We start from the raw sequence: 7,500 nt of genomic DNA, 5'->3' as shown, positions 1-7,500 counted from the left end.
ATCATATTTACACTTAATTTTGTTGATATAATTTTTATTAGTTGTAGTACAAACTGAAAGTATTGTTATTTATTATTCTGGGGGAACATTTACGAGCAGTGAGGTTAAAAACGTATTATTATGTATACATTTTTTTTAATGTATTTTGCGTGTATATTGCAGTAAAAAGTCCTTTTTGAAGTATCCATCCATCCATTTCCTACTGGTTGTCCCTTTTGGGGTTGCAGGGGTCGATGGGGTGGGGGTTCTGGAGCCTATCTCAGCTGCATTTGGGCGGAAGGCGGGGTACACCCTGGACAAGGGCCAAAACAGATAGACAACATTCACACTCACATTCACACACTAGGGCAAATTTAGTGTTGCCAATCAACCTATCCCCTGGTGCATGTTTTTGGAAGTGGGAGGAAGCCGGAGTACCCGGAGGGAACCCACGCAGTCACGGGAAAAACATGCAAACTCCACACAGAAAGATCCCGAGCCCGGGATTGAACTCAGGACTGCTCAGGACCTTTGTATTGTGAGGCAGTAAAATGTCCTTTTTGAAGTAATTGTATGATATATGTATACTTCATTTTATTCATTTTATTATTGTTTTTATAATTAGTTGTAGTAAATGTGAAAGTGGTGTTATTCATTATAATTATGTGTGTATTTTGCGTATATATTGCAGTAAAATGTCATTTTGAAGTACTTTTACACGTGTTTATACTTCATTTTATTCATATATAAATTATAATTGTAGTAAAAACTCAAACTGGTTAGATTTATTATTCTGGGGAGAACATTTACGAGCAGTGAGGTTAAAAGTGTATGTGTTTTGTATGTATTTTGCGTGTATATTGCAGTACAATGTCCATATTTATACCTAATTTTCTTCATATTATTCTAATTAGTTGTACTAAAAAGTGAAAGTGGTTAGTTTTACTATTCTGGGGTGAACATTTACGAGCAGTGCGGTTAAAAACCTATTATGTATGTACTTTCTATGTATTATGCAGTAAAATGTCCTTTTTGAAGTACTTCTACAAATATTCATACTTTGTATTTTTCTTATAGATGTAGTAAAAAGTGAAAGTGGTGTTAAGTATTATTCTGCATGGGGTGAACATTTACATGCAGTGAGGTTAACAATGTAATATTCTGTATGTATTGTGCGTTTATATTATAGTAAAATGTCCTTTTCCAAGTACTTTTACACATGTTTATATTTCATGTTATTCATTTATATTTTATAGTTTTAGTACAAACTGATAGTGGTTTAGTGTTATTATTCTGGGGTGAACATTAACGAGCAGTGAGGTCAAACACGTATTTTTTATTTATGTATTTTTAAGTAAAATATCATTTTTGATGTACTTTTATCATATTTATACTTCATTTTACCTTATTCTTATTCGTATTCGTTGTATTAAAAAGTGAAAGTGGTTAGTTTTTTGATCTGGGGTGAACATTTACGAGCAGTGAGGTTACAAACGAATTATTCCATAAGTATTTTGCATGTACATGGCAGTAAAATGTCCTTTTTGAAGTACCTTTACACATATTTATACTTCATTTTATGCATATTATTCTTATTTGCAACTTTATGGTTGTCCACGCGCAGTGATTGGCCAGCCGCGTTGGTCATGTGTTATTTATTATTATGGGGTGAACATTGACGAGCAGTGAGGTTAAAAACGTATTTTTATGTATGTGTTTTGCGTGTGTAACGTAGTAAAATGTCCTTTTATGAAGTACTTGTACACATATTTTTAGTTCAGCCGTCTTTAATAGCAAAATAAAAAATAAAAAAACATCCGCAAATTGATTTATCATTATTGTCATTATCATTATTGTTGATATATTCTTATTAGTTGGAGTAAAAACTGAAAGTGGTGTTATAGTTTGTTATCATTCTGGGTGAACATTTAATTTTGATTTGATTTGATTTGATTTGATTTGATATGTTTTTATTTCAAATATGCAAAAAAACCAAAGCAACCCTGATCCAATACAGTGCTATAGCCTTAACAGCCATTATAATTGATTGATACTTTTATTAGTAGATTGCACAGTACAGTACATATTCCGTACAATTGACCACTAAATGGTAACACCCGAATACGTTTTTCAACTTGTTTAAGTCAGGGTAAACGTTAATCAATTCATGATAACAAAATGAAAACAATGGAGAATAAAACACGGGAACAAAATAAACAAAATGAGGAATGGACTTTCTTGTTTATATTTTACATATTTGAAAAGGAGTAAGAAGAATTTTACACGTGCATCTACGATAAAAACGCCCCCTAAAAAACAAATAAATGTGAAAACTGCCCCAGTAGCGCCCCCTACAATTTATTGCATTCATTTTTTTGTCACAGATTGTTAGAACATTTTGGTGTAAACAACAACAACAAAAAAACCCTCTAAAAATTGGTGTTCACAAACAAACAGGAAGTTGGCCATTTGGTTCGGACCTGACATTTTGGGGCAAAAGGCGGCATAAGTCAACATAATAACAGACCAATGAATATGTTTTACTACGAATAGACTAATCTAAGTATAAGGCCTTGATGTTGATGATAATATAAAAATCTGCTGTTTAATTTTAACTTTGATTTATTTATAGAAAATAAACAGATTTCAATGTGAGGCCCCATTCAACATTTCAAAACGGTGATAGTGTTCAATAAATATTTGAATTGATGTATCAAATAAATAAACAAACACGTCAAATAATGTGTTTATATTTGTAACGAATTTGTTTCAGTTTACAATAAATTCACGTTTTTTTACTGACTCGGGAATAAACTCTTTGAATCCGATCTCGGGAAGAGTAAATCCTGTCGAAATATAATTATTCATTATCCATACATTTTGTATATTAAAAATTCGTTTTCAAATGTTTAAATATGAACTAATTATATCTTGTTTAATATATATTTCCCTTGAATATATTTATTTACATTTCATTCAAATGTTTTACGGAAGTATTCGATTCCTAATTATGTGGTCATGTTGCAGGTTTATTTGCGTTGAAAACACTTAATAATATTTAATTAAATTTAAGTTAACAAGGCCAAAAAGCAGAAATAATTTCATGAATATGTTTCTCTTTTAATTTAATTGGTTGTAGTATATATTTTTTATTTATATTAGGACATATTTTGAATGTACTTTGTATAATTCGTTATTTATGTTGGCTTGGAGTAGTTTGTGTAATATCTGGTAATTACGTGTAAATACGTCATTATTATAATACAATATATGTGTAATAGACATCATATTATTTTATTTGAAATCATATATCTGGCGAGTTTATTGTCGATCATCTCCGCCTTTGAGAGATCCTGCCCGACACTCTGGCGCCATCTAGCGTCCGTTTGGCAGCGACGCCATCTTTCTATGGTGCAGGGTCTGACGTCATCATGCGAGGTTGGTGGAAAGGCTGAGTTCAAACGTCTTCTTCGTTCTGATTGGTTCACGCTCACGTCTGCCAAAAAGGACCTAAAAACACGTTGTTTAAAAAAAAAAAAAAAGATTCATTCAGTTGGAATGAAAACAAAAAACATATTTTGTATGATTTGTTGGAAGAAATACTGTAAAAAAAACAAAACAATAAAACGTATCATTGCTGTTGCCAAGCAACCACACAAGCAGATTTTTAAACCACCATTTAGTCAAAATGTCCAAAATGTTGTGTTGTCCTTCTTTAAGACCAAATAAAGGACTACAGCTGACCAGACCTTCATGACGTCACTTTTTCAGTCACGCTCCAGCGCTCAGAAGCGCAAACGGGATCATATTTCACGCCAAGTGCGAACTCCTGTTTTTCTGGGTTTCCATAAACAAACACTCATGCGCGCACATTTGCCACGCGCGTGTAATTTATGACGGGAGGATTATTTATCGACGTGGCGACCGACGTCTGTGATCGTGACGCGCGCGTCCATTCATCACCTTTGCGTGAAGGAGCTCAGCACATTTGGCTGCTTGGAGTCACGCAGGGGAGAAACAACCACAATTATTACTATTACTGCGCACACAACGTCCATTTTTAAAACAACTCTCCTTATTTTATTCAATAGAAAATAATATATATTTTAATTTATTCTATGTGACATATTGTGTATTTACCACAAATTTGACATTATCATTTGATTAATTAATATGTTATATTGTATGTATTATTTTAGGCCATGGTGTGTGTAAGTTATGCGTAATATTTATTGTAATTATATATATCTTACTTTATGTGATATTATTCATATTTATCACGATTTTTACATCCATATTTGATTAATGAATATTTTTGTCATATATAATTTTTTGAGTGTTTGTAAATTATGCAATAATGTTTATTTTAATTATATTTTACGTAATGTGTTTGGTATTTACCACAATTTTTACGTCACTATTTGATGAATGAATATTGTTTATTTTTGAGTTATATTGTATATATATTTTTAATCCATGTTGTCTAACTTATGCAGTAATAATAATTTAAATTATATTTATCTGTATTTTACGTGATATATTTCGTATTCATCGCAATTTTTACGTCACAATTTGATTAATAAATATTTTTGTTATGCGGTATTTTTTGAGTGTGTGCAAGTTATGCAGTAATATTTATTGTAATTATATTTGACCTTATTTTACGTGATATATTTTATATGTATAACCATTTTTACATCACTATGTAATTAATGAATATTTGTGTTGTATAGTATTTTACAGTGTGTGCAATTTATGCAGTAATATTGATTTTAATTATATTTATTTGTATGTTTATGTGATATAGTTCGTATTTATCACAATGTTAAATTCATATTTGTTTTATATGTTATTCCAGTGCATGATGTGTGTAAATTATGCAGAAATATGTATTTAATTATATATGATCTATAAGTTTACGCAATGTATTTTGTATTCATCACAATTTTACATCATGATTTGATTAATGAATATTTATATCACATTATTTTTTGCGTGTGTGTAAGTTATGCAGTAATATTGATTTGAAATATATTTGTTGGGATATATTTCGTATTTATTACAATGTTTACAACATTATTTTTTATAAATTAATATTTGTTATATTATGTGTGTATATTATAGTGCATAGTGTGTGTAAGTTATGCAGTAATATTTATTTGAATTATATTTATTGTAATATATTTCTTATTTATCACAATGTTCAACTAATATTTGTTATTTTTTTCGACAAATAAGTTATGTAGTAATATTTATTTTTTATTAGATTTGTTGCAATATATCTCGTATTCACCTCAATGTTTACATCATTATTTGATGAAAAAACAAAAGTTATTCTAATGCATGTTGTGTGCAAGTTATGCAGCAATATTTATTTTAATTATATTTATTGTGATATATTTCGTATTTATAATGAATACATCATTATTTGATTAATAAAAATGTTATGGTATTGCATGTTGTGTGCAAGTTATGCAGTAATGTTTATTATAATGATATTTATTGAGAGCTATTTGTATTTACCACAATGTTTACACGATTATTTGATGACTAAATAAATGTTATCCTCCGGTTTTAAGTCATGCCGCTCCGCTCCTCGCTCCCGTTAATCGTTAACGCGCATGCCCGCGGTCATCTGCGCCAAACATGCGCTCAGATGGCGTGAAGGAGAAAAACGCAGCTTTTGGTCGCCTGGAGGTGGAACAAAAAAAACAAAAAACACCACTAAGTCACTTCCTTCACGGCACAAAGAGCTCAAATGACTTTATTAACTTTATTAACTTGAGAAGCGACACGCTAATAACACCACACTTCGTCCAAATGACACGTGAATAACTTAAATACTTATTTATTTTTACTTTTTTTGGTGGCCGAAGTGAAAGTTATTTAAGAAGATATGTTGTTGTTTTTAAGTGGCGTCAAAAAAGTGTGTGTGTGTGTGTGTGTGTGTGTGTGTGTGTGTGTGTGTGTGTGTGTGTGTGTGTGTGTGTGTGTGTGTGTGTGTGTGTGTGTGTGTGTGCGCGCGCGCGCGCTGCGGTTTTATGACTTTATGACTCTTATTGGCTCCTTGTAGAATGTCAGGAATGGCGAGCAGCTAACAAAAACAGCAGACGACGAACAAATGTGTAGTGCGGAACAAAGGACACGCACGCACACGCACACACACACACACACACACGGAAACACACACAGACACACACAGTTACACGCCAGGACGAGTTGTAAAGGTGCAATAAAACCATAAAGTTGGTTGAAAAGTTTGTCTTCTTCCTTCCGTCGTCGTGTTTTTACAAGTCAAACTTCCCAAATTGTGAGTTTGTGCTAAACTAATTCTTGTTTTTCCCGGTTTTGAATTCCTAAATATATATATTTTTTTATTTGAAGAACAAAAACAAGTAAGAATAAACTACATTCTTAATAATACTAGTCACATTTGCAATTTTATATTTCATGTCTTTTTATTTTATTTAGTTTGTACTTTTTTAACACATTTTCTATTTTTATTGTTGTTGTTTTTAATTAAACAGCGTCATTAATTAAGTTAAAAATATTGTAAATCATTTAAAATGTATTTGTGTAAACAGTACCTTCCATTTAAAACATTTATTTAGGACAATCACGTGACTGTGGGATTGTTTTATATGAATTATTGCATTCAATTATGTCAACGATGGCCAATACATTAGGAACACCAAGTTGGTTTAACGACTATTTATTGTCAATGCTTCCTTTCCAACGCACATGTCCTGGTTTTTTTTTCATTGCCCCCAGTAAGTGACTACCTGACTAGACTTAGTTTGTACTTTTTTTCAAACAGATTTACGATGTTTTATTATTGTTTTTAATTAAACGGTGTAATTAATTAAGTTGAAATGTAAAATGTAACATTTACATTTATACATGTAAATGTTAAAATGTATTTATTTAATCAGTTACTTCCATTTTTAAATGTGTATTAAAGAAAATCATGCATTTATTCAACCGTGGAATTGTTTTATCGTCATTTGTGTTTATGAATTATGAAAGTCAATTATGTCAACGATAGCCAATATATTAGGAACACCACGTTGTTTTAACGATTATTTATTGTCGATGTTTCTTTTCCAACGCACATGTCCTGTTGTGATTTTTTTTTGTTTTTTTTCTTCATTTCCCCAATAAGTGAATAACGGACTAGTTTGTACTTTTTCTAACACACTTACTATTTTTTATTGTTGTTTTATAAATTAAACAGCATACATAATTACGTTGAAATATTGAAAAACCTTTAAAATGCATTTATTTCATCAGTTGGTTCCATTTTACAGTGCGTATTTAAGACAATCACACATTTATTCAACTGTGGGATTGTTTTATTGTCATCTGATGTGTTTATGAATGAATTATAGCCGTCAGTGATGTCAACGATGGCCAATACATTAGGAACACCATGTTTTTCCCTCAAAGATTGAAGGATTATTTATTGCCGATGTTTCCTTTCCAATGCACATGTCGTGTCCCCCCCCCCCCACCCCTTAAGTG

The 7,500-nt window shown here is 31.1% G+C and overlaps 1 long non-coding RNA gene across 1 annotated transcript in view; it reads right to left on the bottom strand.

The window, feature by feature from the left end:
• Positions 1 to 3,252: 3,252 nt before the first annotated feature.
• Positions 3,253 to 7,500, bottom strand: part of LOC133555676 (uncharacterized) — a 5,113-nt gene continuing 865 nt past the window's right edge. The window contains exon 2 of the long non-coding RNA XR_009807366.1: positions 3,253 to 3,489. This is a non-coding gene — a long non-coding RNA (uncharacterized LOC133555676). The remainder of the gene's footprint in view (positions 3,490 to 7,500) is intronic.

Source organism: Nerophis ophidion, linkage group LG07 (assembly GCF_033978795.1).
Source record: "Nerophis ophidion isolate RoL-2023_Sa linkage group LG07, RoL_Noph_v1.0, whole genome shotgun sequence".
Classification (NCBI taxonomy): domain Eukaryota; kingdom Metazoa; phylum Chordata; class Actinopteri; order Syngnathiformes; family Syngnathidae; genus Nerophis; species Nerophis ophidion.
The sequence above is the reverse complement of the archived record's forward strand: the minus strand, read 5'-3'. Positions and strand labels throughout refer to the sequence as shown.